The sequence below is a fragment of the Humulus lupulus genome, chromosome 1 (assembly GCF_963169125.1).
Source record: "Humulus lupulus chromosome 1, drHumLupu1.1, whole genome shotgun sequence".
In the NCBI taxonomy this organism is placed as follows: Eukaryota; Viridiplantae; Streptophyta; class Magnoliopsida; order Rosales; family Cannabaceae; genus Humulus; species Humulus lupulus.
The window spans coordinates 116,047,308-116,063,501 of NC_084793.1; positions in this window are offsets into that span (position 1 = coordinate 116,047,308).

The window sequence follows — 16,194 nt, forward strand, 5'->3', positions numbered from 1 at the left end:
GTGCAAACAGCGCCTGGTCCCGGTATCACATTGAGGCGGGAGCTTATCTCCCTCTTCATCCTTTCTATGAGGGGGTGGCCCACTATTTCGGTGTTGCCCCCTTCCAAATCACTCCAAACGGATATAGAATGCTGGCCGCACTCTATATCTTGTATAAACTTAAGAAATGGCCAGAGCCTTCGCCTCATGAAACATGCCACCAGGAGACCAACCGAACATTCCTGAGTGACACCACACACATCTCGAATGTGGGGCAGTATAGTAAGGAGTACTTCCTAACCCTGGACATAACCACCAACAACCTGGCCTTCACCCGAGGAGGTAAGTGCTTGTTTTCAATTGGTCGATACTTTTACTTAAGGTGTCTCCTTTCATTTTTCTCAGACTATAATATGTTTTTCAGGCCCATGGTTACGTCCGACCCCAACACCAGACATGGTGTTATGGTCCAATACCCTAGCCAGGATGTCCGACGCAGCAAAAAGCGTCAAGACCCTGGTGACTGAAGAAAACTTGAGGCTGTCTGGCCTCCTGGCTCCTCGCCATGAAACTAGAGGGTCTGTGGTGGACGAAGCCACTGCCGAGGGGGTCCCCGAGCAGCAACCTCCTGTGTCTCCTCCTTGGAGGAGGCCAACGGGGGTTACAATCAGGGAGCCCACGGGCAATCCTTCTGCAGAAAGACCTTCTGCTCCCCAAGGCAAGGGGAAACAAAAGGCCAAAGAGCCTATTGTGGACTTGGGAGTATCCTCTGATGATAACGGTAAAGTTATTTTGCTTTTAAATGGTTTGCCAATTCCCTGTCACTTGTTTGACGGGGAGGGTAACTTTACATATGCTCCAAACCTAGGGCCAGACTTCTTCATGCCAGATAATGAGTATATGACTAATAGAGTCAATAGTGTAGCGACCAGTAGTTGTAGCTCGGGTATTCACCTTGTTACCTCTTTTCTGTTGTATAATAATTTTTCATCTGCCTCTTGTCTTATCATTTTCCTGTGTTTACTTGCATGCAAACATGGCCACTCCCAACATCTTTGACATGTATCAGGCTGAGGAGGAGGAGGAAGAAGTTCCTCAACTCCAACAGAGGTCCAAGAGGAGAACTGGTGAATCCAGCCGAGGTCCTCCAGCCAAGAAGGGTTGAACAGAAGACCTTCCTTGTAATGCCCCAAATTCCCTAATAAGGTTTGGGACCTTGATTAGGAGGCCGGGAGGGCCATAACTGCTTTATTATGCTATTTAATAATAATATGCATGTTTAGGTGTATTAAATATGCATGTGAACCCATTTGTGATTAATTGGGTGATTTTCATATTTTGGCCATTTCGGGCATTTTTGGCGTATATGTGAAATGGGCGTGGTGCTTTGTTATTATCTGGTTATGCCAGGGTTACCCAGCACAAGACGATCCTAGGAGGTAAGCTAGTGGGAAAGTCACAACGGGATTTAAGCTTGACTTGGAGTAAGTCAAGGGGTATTTGTAGCATTACCAGGTTATTGGGTACTGGGAAGTAACATTTGGTGATAAATTGGGAGTTAGTAAGACCAGGGGGAAATTCTGGAAGTTTTGACTATAATGTCCCCGGGGGTGTTTTCGGGACCCCAAGCATTAGGTTTTATTGGAAGCTACTTAAGCTTGAAGTAACCTTTTAAGAAATAAAAAGAACGATCTGTACGTTCTCTCTCCCTAAAGTTCCCTTTTCGTTCCCGATCGCATTTTCGAAGGTATCTTGAGTTCTAGGACTCGGAATCAAGCGAGGATCGAGGCATAGCAATCCTAAGGAGAATTAGAAGCTTATTAGCCGGAGGATTTAACTGGAAACAACTCAATCAGAGGTAATTCAAGTTTAAGTTTTAAGTTTTTAAAAGTCTTTAAGCTTGAATTGGACTTTGTGAATCCTTGGGTTTCTAGTTTGTTTGAACCTTGGGTTTTGGTGGTTTTGGACCATTGGGGAGTTTGGGAACTTTGATTTAATGATTTGGGAATGTTTAGACATGTTTTTGGGAGGTTTTAAAAGGTTAAAACGAAGGGAAAATGGCTGCCTCGAAGTTGGGCAGCGGCCCTGTTCTTGGGCGCCGCGGCCTTTGCTCGATGAAGCAGGTGCCCCAGTTTTGCCTTGCTGGGCGCCGCGACGCTTGCTTCTGGTGGTGCTGGGGGCCGCGGCTCAGGGTGCCAGGGCCGCGGCTCAAGCAGGCTTTTGAGCCCGTTTGGGTGTTTTGACCCCGGAAACATGGTTTTAGGCCTCGGGATCATTCCTACTATCCGGGTTAGTGAGGATTGATGTCTTGGAGGCTAAGTTTTAGTTCAAGGGTTGGTTTTAGAACTTGAACTCATTGGATCACCATTTGTGGTTGTGACTAGGTTAACACTAGAGGCTTGGATCAGGATCGTGCTTGTGGCTCATTTGTTGGTAACCTGTGCTTGGACCAAAGGTAAGAAAACTGCACCCCATATGTGACATGCATGGTTATGATTGATGCATGTTGAATGTTTAAATGTAAACATTGATAGCATAATGAATGCTTGGCAATCTTGCCCATTTGCATATGGTTATTGAGGCATGCTGGATGATTAAGTGTGATGCATGTGATGCACGAGAAACATGTGATTAGGGCATGCCATGAATGATGAACATGAGATTGGTCAGAGTTTGAGTCTCTGAGTTTGTGCATGATCATAATTATGCCAGTAACTGTTTAGTAAGCATGCTGAATGCCCTATTCTTGGATAATTGGCATATGATACACATTGATAGCATTGCTTACCTGTGCATGGTACTGACTAATTAGTCAGATTTGGCAAGGGTGCTAGTATCAATTGTGAAGCTGTGACTCATTAGTCAGGTTAGGCAATGGTACTGGGCACTAGTCATGTTGTACTGACTCATTAGTCAGAATGGTCTTAGCATGTATCACGCAAGCCATCAAAGATGAGGTCTATTTGACTATCAGCATTGAATGACTCAAAGAGCATTAATGCCAGACCGACCCCGAGGGTCGATGAATGAAATAAGCGCTTGGAGGCTAGTGGCTTACTCAGCAGCCACTCTCCCATTTGAATTAGTGACGTGCTTGTCAGTCACTCAGTAAGGTTTACCAGAACCTATTGAAGGTTAGAGGCTTACCCAACAGCCACCCTTCCATTTGAATTAGTGACTTGCATGGCAGTCACTCAGTATGGTTACCAGAACCTATTGAAGGTTAGAGGCTTACCCAACAGCCACCCTTCCATTTGAATTAGTGACTCGCTTGTCGGTCACTCAGCGTGGTTTATCAGAACCTCAAGTGTTGCGACACTCACTTGATGAATATCATAAGCGCTTGAAGGCTAGTGCCTAACCTAGCAGCCACTCTTCCATTTGGTTAGTGACTTGTTTGGCAGTCACTCATCTGATTAGGAGTGACTTGATAGTCCTCCAATCAGAAGGCCAGGATTTCTTATCCTGGATACCCCAGCATCTGTTTGAACTCATTTGCATGCTGAATAGAGCTATGATAGCTAGGCATGCCAGATATGATTCGATATCATGATATGACTGTTTATGAGCATATGAGTTTTCTTGCTGGGCTTCGGCTCACGGGTGCCTTGTGGTGCAGGTAAAGGAAAAGGGAAAGCTGGACCATCTTTGAGTTGGAGAGCTTAGGTGATGACGTGTACATATGCAGCTGCTCGACCAATACTTGGGCGAGGTTTGAAAGTGGAACTAGGGTTGAACCCTGTTTTGCCGCCTAGATCGGCTTGATGTAAATAACCTTTTGTAATGAACTCTGAAATTATATTTTTGGGATCCCAATGTATACAGTAAACGTTCTAGTGAAACGTTATACCTTAACCAAAGTTTTTAACCCTAAACCGCTAATCATACTTAGTTACACATTTATGGCCAAATGACTCGGTTAGCGAGTTTAGCACTGTTTGCAATGTGCACTGTAGCGGTCCCTGGAGTTGGGGCGTTACAATTTTGGTATCAGAGCAATGCCATGGTTTATGTGTTCCTGAAGACAAGCTGGGCATGTACACTCATCACTGAGGATAGCTCCACTCAAGGAATGTTAACTATTTTTGTAGTTATGTGCTTAGCTGCTTAAATAGATTGTGAATGCTTTACCTGCACATTGCATTAGGGAGCATGAGATTCTGATAGAGCTTGGCTCTTGAATATTTGATTATATGCTCCGTGGATATATTTATGAATATGATCATTTGATTACCTGCTCCATGATTACATAATTGTGATATTTGCATGCTTGAGGTGAGGCATGGTGTGGATGTTGGAAGAGCAGGGATTTTGATTGATGTATGAATGCCATGGGAATGTTTATAGCACCGCAGTGATTTGTGAATATGGTGTGGTAAGATTGATCCCGTGGGGGAAAACTCATTATATGCTCATTGTGTCTAATGGGTCAAGCTATTGACTGCAGAACAGGTTTATAGCCAAGGCAGTTATGAGGCCTGGTGGTGGCTATTCAGAGGCTGGGAGTTTCAGCCAGGGGTTGAGTTCCTCATCTACCCCTCAGAGTTTTCAACAGATAGTCACAGATTTGCAATCAAGATTGCAGAGGCATGAGGAAGAGATTAGGTGTCTGAGGCAACAGCAGAATCTGTTGGGAAGCACATCTTCCTATGTTGTGTCAGGAATGGCACCAGGTTTGGCTCAGCCTAGGGTTGAGAGCAGATGGGAATTTCTTTGTGGAAGATTCCAGGAATATTACCCTCCAGTCTTTGAGGGAGGCCTAGATCCATTTAGAGCTGAGCAATGGATGGGCATGATCAGTTCCATTTTTGATAGTATGGGGCTGGTAGGTCACGATAGGGTGATCTGTGCGACATATGTATTGCGGGATGATGCTCAGACGTGGTGGGAAGTGATATCCCAGACACGAGACACAGCTGTGATGGATTGGAAAGAATTTAGGCAGCTGTTCAATGAAAAGTATTACTGTGATGTGGATAAGGCTGCCAAGATGAATGAGTTTCTGAATCTCGTTCAGGGAAAGGCATCAGTATCCGAGTATGTTAGTAAACTTAATGGGTTGGCCAAATTTTCTTTAGACATGGTACCCACAGATGTGGCTCGGAAGGAAAGATTTGTTCAAGGATTGAATCCTGGAATAGCTCAGGGCATCAGAGTTGCCCCAGTGCATGAAGTCTCTACCTATGCTCAGGTGGTAGAGAAGGCTCTTGCTGTAGAGAGCATCAGGAATGAGGAAAGGAGTGCCACGAGGCATGGAGCTCAGATAGTGATTTCTCCATCTGATGGAGCAAGCAACAAGAAAAGCTGGAAGCCTTACCCAGAGTGCGCTCGGTGCAAGAGGCATCATCTGGGAGAATGCCGAGCAAAAGCATGTTTTGCTTGTGGCATGGTTGGGAATTTCAAGAAGGATTGCCCGAAGCTAGGAGAGTTTGAGCAAAAGGGGATGGACAGCTTGACTCCAGCTCGAGTGTTTATTCCAGAACAGTCAGAGTCTGGGACTGGGACTAGCTCCTCAGGAGTGGTAGGTCAGTTTTCTAGTTTTATTTCTGAGTGTGGTGATTGGCTTTGGTGCCATGCTGTTCCTTTGTTTGTTGCATATAGAGAGGCATAAAATTGATATGATGACCACATGGTTGTGTTGTGATGGGAACACAGTATGGAATTGACAACTTAAAAGGTATGTTGGGTTATGGAAGGACCCCTCAGTGGTTGAGTAAAGCTAGTTATGACTGGTTTGGGTGTGATTTGTGAATAGAAAGCCTTGAGGCAGTTGGTGCTGTGCATAGCTTTGGTATGCTGATGATATCTGTGTTAAGCTAGAGTTTTATGGCAGAGAGATGCATAGAACTCTTGGCCAGCGTGGTGGATACCACTTAGACTGTGTCAGTGGGATCAGGACAGGCTGGACGAGTCTGTGAGTTCCTGAATGTGTTTTCAGGGGGTTTGTCAGGGTTTCTGTTATATGAAGAGATAAAATAGTGGTTTGATTAGTACCAGGGATAGAGTTGAATTGAGAGCATTGTATTGAATGGCTTAGTAGAGTTGTAAGAACTCGAGGCTTAGATACTGAGTGAGAAGGAGATTCTCAAGAGTTGATCTTTGATCTGGTTAGTACCAGTTAGGGATCAGGGGAAAAGAATATGCAAAAAGCTATGTTTATAACAGATAAAGAGCACTAGGAAGTGCTGGATTGTATTTTGAGAATCGTTTGGGACGACGATATTGTGATGTATTCTTTGTGGAGTTTGCTAAGGACAAGGGATAGCAAGTGTGCCCTTGGTTGGGCATGGTACTATATGTGATTTGTGGAAGGAATTCTGGGTTTCTATTTTCAAATCAGAAACAATTGGAAGGTTGCTATGACACCTCAGTGATACAGAGAAAAGATTACTTATGTAACACGTTGGTAAAAGAATTTGATTAGAACTAGAGTGGTGTTTCTGGTGAGACAATGGCCAGTTCTGTGCTTGAGATTATTATCTCAGAGGAACTAAAAGGAAAGATGACTAAGTGACTCTCAGATAAGAAAGATTGAATGGAAGTCTTAGCTGGGTTAGCTAAGAGTGTTACAGTGTCTTGTAATATAAGGATCAGACTTGGGGGTCTGATGGACGCTGGGATTTTATGGGAGATTCTGGATGAATCTCGTGTTATTTTCTGATTCTCTTCGGTCAGGCATCATGTCAGTGTACCAGAGTATGAAAGTTTTATGATGATGGCCTGAGATGAAGAGGGGCATAATGGAATGTGTGGTTGAGTTCTTAACCTGTTAACAGGTTCAGACAGGGTATCAGGGATCAATAAGGTTATTGTGGCCTTTGAGTATTGTATAATAGAAATAGGAAAGCATCGCGATGGGGCTACCCAAGAAGGTGGGTCAGCATGATTGACTTGGGTCATTTTGGACCAGTGTTGTGAGTAAGATTCTTTTTGGTTATAAGAATAAGTAACACAGTGGATTAGTGTTCAGATCTCTTTGTGAGAGAGATAGTGTACCTTCTTGAGAATTAAAGGCTTATCTTATTAGATGAAGACTTTATTGTTACTTCCAGGTTATGGAAGAGTGAGGGAAGGCAATGAATATATGGATGGAACTCAGTACGCTTCATTGTTCTCAGACTGATGATAATCAGAGGGAGAATTGTCTAGAGTTGAAAAGTACCTTATGAGATAAGGTACGGTGGAGTATGTTCGTCACCCTTTCATTGGAGTGAGATGGGTGAGATGTGATATCTGGATCATGTGATGGTTCAGGGGACCATAGAGGTTATTAGAGGTTGGAGCATGGATGCTCACTTCTCAGACTGGATGGAAAAGTGTTACTGAATTGAAAGCAGGAACATGAAGTTCCAAATAGGGAGTTGTGTCTTCCTAAAGAATCACCATGGAAAGGGGTGATGAGTAAAGGCAAGTTGAACCTAGATTGGTAAGACAATTTGAGTCCTGGATAAGACTAGTCAGATTATCTTTTGTTGGACCATAGTTTTGGGTCTGATGGTTGTACATTGTGTTATGCATTTCCATGCAGTGGACATGGGTTGAAAGAACTCATAAGTTGAGTTATGAGGTTCTGGGGAACAAAGTGTACCTTGATCTAAGGTATGTTGCAGAAACAGTGAGGTCAAGAGAACGACCTGGGAACTGGAATCAGCTGTGCGGAATTCTTATTCCGGGCTGTTCAGATAAATTTCGAGGACGAAATTTCTGTAAGGAGGGGATAGTTGTAATGCCCCAAATTCCCTAATAAGGTTTGGGACCTTGATTAGGAGGCCGGGAGGGCCATAACTGCTTTATTATGCTATTTAATAATAATATGCATGTTTAGGTGTATTAAATATGCATGTGAACCCATTTGTGATTAATTGGGTGATTTTCATATTTTGGCCATTTCGGGCATTTTTGGCGTATATGTGAAATGGGCGTGGTGCTTTGTTATTATCTGGTTATGCCAGGGTTACCCAGCACAAGACGATCCTAGGAGGTAAGCTAGTGGGAAAGTCACAACGGGATTTAAGCTTGACTTGGAGTAAGTCAAGGGGTATTTGTAGCATTACCAGGTTATTGGGTACTGGGAAGTAACATTTGGTGATAAATTGGGAGTTAGTAAGACCAGGGGGAAATTCTGGAAGTTTTGACTATAATGTCCCCGGGGGTGTTTTCGGGACCCCGAGCATTAGGTTTTATTGGAAGCTACTTAAGCTTGAAGTAACCTTTTAAGAAATAAAAAGAACGATCTGTACGTTCTCTCTCCCTAAAGTTCCCTTTTCGTTCCCGATCGCATTTTCGAAGGTATCTTGACTTCTAGGACTCGGAATCAAGCGAGGATCGAGGCATAGCAATCCTAAGGAGAATTAGAAGCTTATTAGCCGGAGGATTTAACTGGAAACAACTCAATCGGAGGTAATTCAAGTTTAAGTTTTAAGTTTATAAAAGTCTTTAAGCTTGAATTGGACTTTGTGAATCCTTGGGTTTCTAGTTTGTTTGAACCTTGGGTTTTGGTGGTTTTGGACCATTGGGGAGTTTGGGAACTTTGATTTAATGATTTGGGAATGTTTAGACATGTTTTTGGGAGGTTTTAAAAGGTTAAAACGAAGGGAAAATGGCTGCCCCGAAGTTGGGCAGCGGTCCTTGCTCGATGAAGCAGGTGCCCCAGTTTTGCCTTGCTGGGCGCCGCGGCGCTTGCTTCTGGTGGTGCTGGGGGCCGCGGCTCAGGGTGCCAGGGCCGCGGCTCAAGCAGGCTTTTGAGCCCGTTTGGGTGTTTTGACCCCGGAAACATGGTTTTAGGCCTCGGGATCATTCCTACTATCCGGGTTAGTGAGGATTGATGTCTTGGAGGCTAAGTTTTAGTTCAAGGGTTGGTTTTAGAACTTGAACTCATTGGATCACCATTTGTGGTTGTGACTAGGTTAACACTAGAGGCTTGGATCAGGATCGTGCGTGTGGCTCATTTGTTGGTAACCTGTGCTTGGACCAAAGGTAAGAAAACTGCACCCCATATGTGACATGCATGGTTATGATTGATGCATGTTGAATGTTTAAATGTAAACATTGATAGCATAATGAATGCTTGGCAATCTTGCCCATTTGCATATGGTTATTGAGGCATGCTGGATGATTAAGTGTGATGCATGTGATGCACGAGAAACATGTGATTAGGGCATGCCATGAATGATGAACATGAGATTGGTCAGAGTTTGCGTCTCTGAGTTTGTGCATGATCATAATTATGCCAGTAACTGTTTAGTAAGCATGCTGAATGCCCTATTCTTGGATAATTGGCATATGATACACATTGATAGCATTGCTTACCTGTGCATGGTACTGACTAATTAGTCAGATTTGGCAAGGGTGCTAGTATCAATTGTGAAGCTGTGACTCATTAGTCAGGTTAGGCAATGGTACTGGGCACTAGTCATGTTGTACTGACTCATTAGTCAGAATGGTCTTAGCATGTATCACGCAAGCCATCAAAGATGAGGTCTATTTGACTATCAGCATTGAATGACTCAAAGAGCATTAATGCCAGACCGACCCCGAGGGTCGATGAATGAAATAAGCGCTTGGAGGCTAGTGGCTTACTCAGCAGCCACTCTCCCATTTGAATTAGTGACGTGCTTGTCAGTCACTCAGTAAGGTTTACCAGAACCTATTGAAGGTTAGAGGCTTACCCAACAGCCACCCTTCCATTTGAATTAGTGACTTGCATGGCAGTCACTCAGTATGGTTACCAGAACCTATTGAAGGTTAGAGGCTTACCCAACAGCCACCCTTCCATTTGAATTAGTGACTCGCTTGTCGGTCACTCAGCGTGGTTTATCAGAACCTCAAGTGTTGCGACACTCACTTGATGAATATCATAAGCGCTTGAAGGCTAGTGCCTAACCTAGCAGCCACTCTTCCATTTGGTTGGTGACTTGTTTGGCAGTCACTCATCTGATTAGGAGTGACTTGATAGTCCTCCAATCAGAAGGCCAGGATTTCTTATCCTGGATACCCCAGCATCTGTTTGAACTCATTTGCATGCTGAATAGAGCTATGATAGCTAGGCATGCCAGATATGATTCGATATCATGATATGACTGTTTATGAGCATATGAGTTTTCTTGCTGGGCTTCGGCTCACGGGTGCCTTGTGGTGCAGGTAAAGGAAAAGGGAAAGCTGGACCATCTTTGAGTTGGAGAGCTTAGGTGATGACGTGTACATATGCAGCTGCTCGACCAATACTTGGGCGAGGTTTGAAAGTGGAACTAGGGTTGAACCCTGTTTTGCCGCCTAGATCGGCTTGATGTAAATAACCTTTTGTAATGAACTCTGAAATTATATTTTTGGGATCCCAATGTATACAGTAAACGTTCTAGTGAAACGTTATACCTTAACCAAAGTTTTTAACCCTAAACCGCTAATCATACTTAGTTACACATTTATGGCCAAATGACTCGGTTAGCGAGTTTATCACTGTTTGCAATGTTCACTATAGCGGTCCCTGGAGTTGGGGCGTTACATTCCTAAGGACGCGCCAACTGGGCAAACTCATCCACCAGCTCCTTCTGAGAAGCAGACCCCTCTTGCCCCGCCTAATCCTCCGGCTACGCCCGCCAGAGAGGAAATTACTCGCGAAGAGGCTCTCGGGGCCAAACTCATGAGCTGTGCCCTTCGATCAGCCAAGGATCGCCTTGAACGGATCGGCAAAAGTGACCGTGTCAAGGGTGCAATGGTCGAGGCTGAAAACATGGGGGTCGACCAGGTTCTGAACAAGACCCTAAACAAAATCTCCATCGTGAGTACTTCTCCATTTCTTATTCTTCATGTCAGGCTCTAACTTTTTATTTTATGCACAGGCCTTGCATTCTGCTACCACTGCCTGCACCCGTGCCCAAGCCTCCATCGACCAGGCTCGGGCAAAGGCCATTGAGAGGTATCAGGTGAAGGCAGCCGAAGAGCTTTCGGCTGCAGAAGCTAGGCACGCCAAGGAGTTGGAGGCAATGGTTCGAGAGAGGGATGCTGCAGTGACAAAGCTGTCGGAGGCTGAAGCTGTGAAGGAGGCCACGATAAAGTCGAGGCAACAGTATCGAGATTCCAGCCAAACCCACCTTCGCGAAATCAAGCATTTGGAAGAGACATTCAAATCCAAGGATGAGGCTATTGTCACTCTTGGAGGCAAGGTGAAGCAGCTGGAGCTTGAAAACTCCAAAAATCTGGAAAAGTACAAGAGGACGACGCTCCGATGTTTCTACAACTTCTGGAAACATAATCAGGGTGCGGACTTTAGCTATCTTTCGGAGGAAGTCAGGACTGCTGAGTTGGCTCGCTGCACTGCCCAACTGGCCGAAGAGGAGGCAAGATCGAGGATCCCTGCTTCTCCAAGCATTGTTGGTGTAGAAGAAGAAGAAGTTGTTGAGGACGCGAGCAACCAGGATGCTGCTCAGGACCCTCCAGCCCCAAATGCCTCTTAAACTTTTTCCCTTATTTTTTCTTTCTTTTTGGCAACACGACCCACGGGTCGTGATGTAAAGACAATATATTTTTGTTTTAAACTTTGCTGCACGGGCAGTAAATCTTTTTTCTTTTACTTGAACAGTTACATCCAAGCAGCGATGCTTGCGGTGTAAAAGCTTAAATCTTGATGCTATAATATTTTTATTTATTATAACATTTGTCCGTATGACCGAACTTAGCATAGTACTTTGGCATGATTTAACAAAACATAAATTTTGAAAAATACTCTAAGTACTGTGGCATGCTTTCACTCATTTTGTTCATGTGTTTACATACCTTGCGAGTATGCTTTGCTATCGATGTGCCTTATATGCCCCCCAAGTGATCGAGGAGCTTTAGGTCCTTGGTCACTTGCCCTGACCATGGCTTGTTCGAACATTCCTGTTCGTGTAAAAAATGATATTTTGTAATACAGCAAAACAACACACGTAATGAACAAATACTTGTAAATATAGATTCACAATGGTTGGCAAAAATGACTGGCTGCACACAGTCCCTTATAATCTCGTATTAAAAATGGACTAAACATGTCTTTATGAGTGATTCTATAATAGAACCTTACATATACGAGAAGTTAGCCATACAACGTGGCTAACCCTCTTTGCAAAACTTGTAAAAATTGAAATTTAATACAAGCCAGTCCTTTAAAAAGGACTGTTCACTGATAATACTTGCGCAGGTGTTCTCCATTCCAATAGCGTGGAACGAGATCTCCGTTTAAGCGTGCAAGTTTGTAGGTTCTTGGATGAAGGACTTCTTCAATCTGGTAAGGTCCTTCCCAATTAGGTCCGAGCACTTCAGCAGTAGGGTCGCGGGTATTTAAGAAAACTCGTCGTAACACTAAGTCACCGACGTTGAATTTTCTTTCTTTAACTTTGGAGTTAAAGTACTGGGCGACTTTTTGCTGGTATGCAGCAACTCGGAGTTGAGATTTCTCTCGGATCTCATCAATTGAGTCTAGGGACTCCATCATTAGCTGGCTGTTCTGATCCTGGTCGTAAGTTAAACGCCGATGTGAGGGGGGATCTAACTCGACAGGCAACATAGCTTCATATCCATAGGCTAAGGAAAATGGAGTATGTCCTGTCGCTGTTCAGTGAGATGTTCTATACGACCAGAGGACTTCAGGCAGCTGCTCTGGCCACGCTCCTTTAGCTTCCTCAAGTCTTTTCTTCAGGGTGTCTTTAAGAGTTTTATTCACAGCTTCGACCTGCCCATTTGCCTGGGGGTGTGCAACTGAAGAAAAGCTTTTAATAACTCAATGTCTTTCGCAGAAATCGGTGAATAAGTCGTTGTCAAACTGGGTCCCATTGTCTGAAACTATTTTTCTGGGCAAACCATACCGACAGACAATGTTCTTGATAACAAAGTTGAGAACTTTGTTGGTCGTGATAGTTGCGAGTGATTCATCTTCGGCCCATTTGGTGAAGTAATCAACTGCCATAACTGCGTATTTTACTCCGCCTTTCCCTGTAGGTAGGGATCCAATCAAATCTATTCCCCATAATGCAAAAGGCCATGGACTTTGCATTTGTTTCAATTCGTTCGAAGCTGCTCGTGGAATCTTGGAGAACCTTCGACATTTATCACATCTTCGTACAAACTCCATTGAATCCTCGCTCATCGTTGGCCAGAAGGCGCCATCCATGTATCCTCCATCCGAATCTCCATATTGGACTCAGCTGCTTGTATGCTCGGCTTACTCAGTCTTTCTACTGGCACAATGCCCAAAGTGTCAGCATCCTTCGCGCTTGCGAGTTTGGCTAAGGCGTTTGCGTTTGAATTCTGATCCCGCGGGATTTGCTGGAGGGTGTACTTTGTGAACTGGGCTAGCAGGTCTTTTGTTTTATTTAAGTAGGCCACCATTTTCAAACCTCGCGCTTGATATTCCCCTAGGACCTGATTCACCACCAGCTGTGAATCACTGTAGATATGGAGCGTCTTTATGCTCATATCTTTTTCCATTCTCAATCCAGCGAGGAGTGCTTCATATTCCGCTTCATTATTTGATGCGGTGAAGTCGAACCTGATGGCGCAGTGAAATCGATGCCCTTCCGGCGTTATCAATATCACTCCCGCTCCAGCGTGGGATTCGTTGGAGGAACCATCCGTGAATAGCTTCCACGAAGGAGTTTTATCTTGAGGCATGGGCACTTCAGGCTGTTCGTACTGCTCACTGTTCGGGAGTTCGGTGAACTCTGCAATAAGGTCGGCCAAGACTTGTCCCTTTACTGCTGCTCGCGGTGAATAAGTTATATCGAACTGCCCTAGTTCGACTGCCCATTTTAACAATCGCCCAGCCACCTCAGGTTTTTGGAGGACTTGCCGAAGGGGCTGGTCAGTTAGAACTGTGATAGGGTGGGCTTGGAAGTAAGGGCGTAACTTCCTAGAGGCTAGAATTAAGCAATATGCTAACCTTTCGATTGGCGGATATCTTAATTCTGCACCAATCAGCCTCTTGCCGACATAGTAGACTGCTTTCTGTACGCCTTCTTCCTCCCGTACAAGTACCGCGCTAGCAGCAACTTCACTAATCGCCAGATAAATAAACAAAGTTTCTCCTTCGATCGGCTTTGACAAGATGGGAGGTTGTGCCATATGAGCCTTTAAGGTCTGGAACGCCTGCTCGCAGTCTTCTGTCCATTCAAACTTCTTATTCCCCCTAAGTAGATTGAAAAAAGGAACACACTTGTCTGTCGATTTCGAAATGAATCTACTTAGGGCTGCGATCCTCCCGGTTAAACTTTGTACATCTTTGATCCTTCCTGGCGACTTCATGTCGATCAGGGCTTTTATCTTGTCAGGGTTGGCCTCGATTCCTCTTGAATTTACGATAAACCCCAAAAACTTCCTTGATCCGACTCCAAAGGAACACTTGAGGGGATTCAACTTCATCTGATACTTGTTTAACACATCAAAGCACTCTTGTAAATCCCTCACATGTCCTTCTGCCTTCTTAGACTTTACCAGCATGTCGTCCATGTATACCTCCATGTTTACACCGATTAGCTCCTTAAACATGTGGTTGACAAGCCGTTGGTAAGTCGCACCCGCGTTTTTCAGTCCGTAGGGAATTACTTTGTAATAGTATAAGCCCGTATCGGTCTGAAAGCTGGTGTGATCCTCATCAGGGGGATGCATGCTAGTCTGGTTGTAGCTTGAATATGCGTCCATGAATGAGAGGATCTCATGTCCTGCAGTTGCATCGACCAGCTGGTCGATCCTTGGGAGCGGGAAGCAGTCCTTTGGGTAGGCCTTATTGAGGTCTGTAAAATCTACACAGGTTCGCCACTTGCCGTTAGGCTTGGGGACCAGCACAGGATTGGAGACCCACGATGGGTAAAATTCCACCCGGATGAACCCATTCTCCTTTAGCCTTTCGACTTTTTCTTTTAAGGCTTGTGATCTGTCTTTATCGAGCATCCTTCTTTTTTGTTGCACGGGTGGAAAGGTGTTGTTTACATTCAGAACATGGCTGATTACTGCAGGATCTATCCTAACATGTCCTTATGCGACCAGGCGAAAACCTCCTTGTTCTTTCGCAAGAATTCCACCAGCACGTGCTTCGTGGTAGGCTCTAAGTTTTTTCCAACCTTTACAACTCTGGTTGGGTCTTCTTTGTCGAGTTGGACCTCCTCCAGGTCCTCGACGGGTCCAACATTTTCTTCGAAATCCCCAAAGCGAGGATCTAAATCTTCATCCTCACTTTGGGCAACACCCTATTTGGTGACTTCATCACCGGATTGGGCTGGTGTGTCTACTGCCATCTGCAACCTATCAGAGGGAGTGCCTTTCTTTGCCTTTGTGATCGAGGCGTTGTAGCATTCTCTGGCTTCCCTCTGGTTCCCCAGCACGCATTCTGCCCCTGCATCTGTTGGGAACTTCATGGCCAAGTGCCACATAGAGATGACGGCCCGTAGATCAACCAGTATAGGCCTTCCAATGACGGCATTGTACGCCGAAGGACAATCGACCACTACAAAAGTGGCGAGTAATGTCCTTGTAGCAGGCGTTGTACCTGCCGTCACTGGGAGTTTGATTAATCCTGTGGGGGCGAGTCCTTCCCCAGAGAAGCCGTATATCGTTTGGTTGCAAGGCTCCAAGTCCTTGACGGACAGTTTCATGCGTTCCAGAGAAGACTTATACAGGATATTCACTGAGCTTCCTGTATCGACTAGCACTCTCTTCACCATCATGTTAGCCATCTGGATATCCACGTCCAGCGGATCAGAATGTGGGAAACGGACATGCTGGGCATCGCCATCAGAGAAGGTTATCTCACTTTCCTCTGACCTAGCTTTCTTAGGAGCGCGGTCCTCCACATTCATCATCTCGATGTCCTGGTCGTGGCGCAGGGTTCGAGCATATCGTTCCTTGGCCTTTCCGCTAGTTCCCGCAAGGTGTGGGCCTCCACAGATGGTTAATAATGTGCCAGCCACGGGGGCAGGCTGCAAGGGTGGCGAGCGTTGGCGCGTGGGCGCCTGCTCGTTGCTACCCGGAGCTTCTCGTTGGGAATTTCCCGAGGCCCGTATGTACCTTCTCAAATATCCTTGTCTAATAAGGAATTCAATCTCGTCTTTTAACTGGTTGCATTCATTAGTGTCATGTCCATAGTCGTTATGATAACGACAGAACTTGGTAGTGTCTCTTTTCAAAATGTCCTTTCGAATGGGGCCAGGTTTTTTGTAAGGCACACTCGAACTTGTGGCCTGATAAACC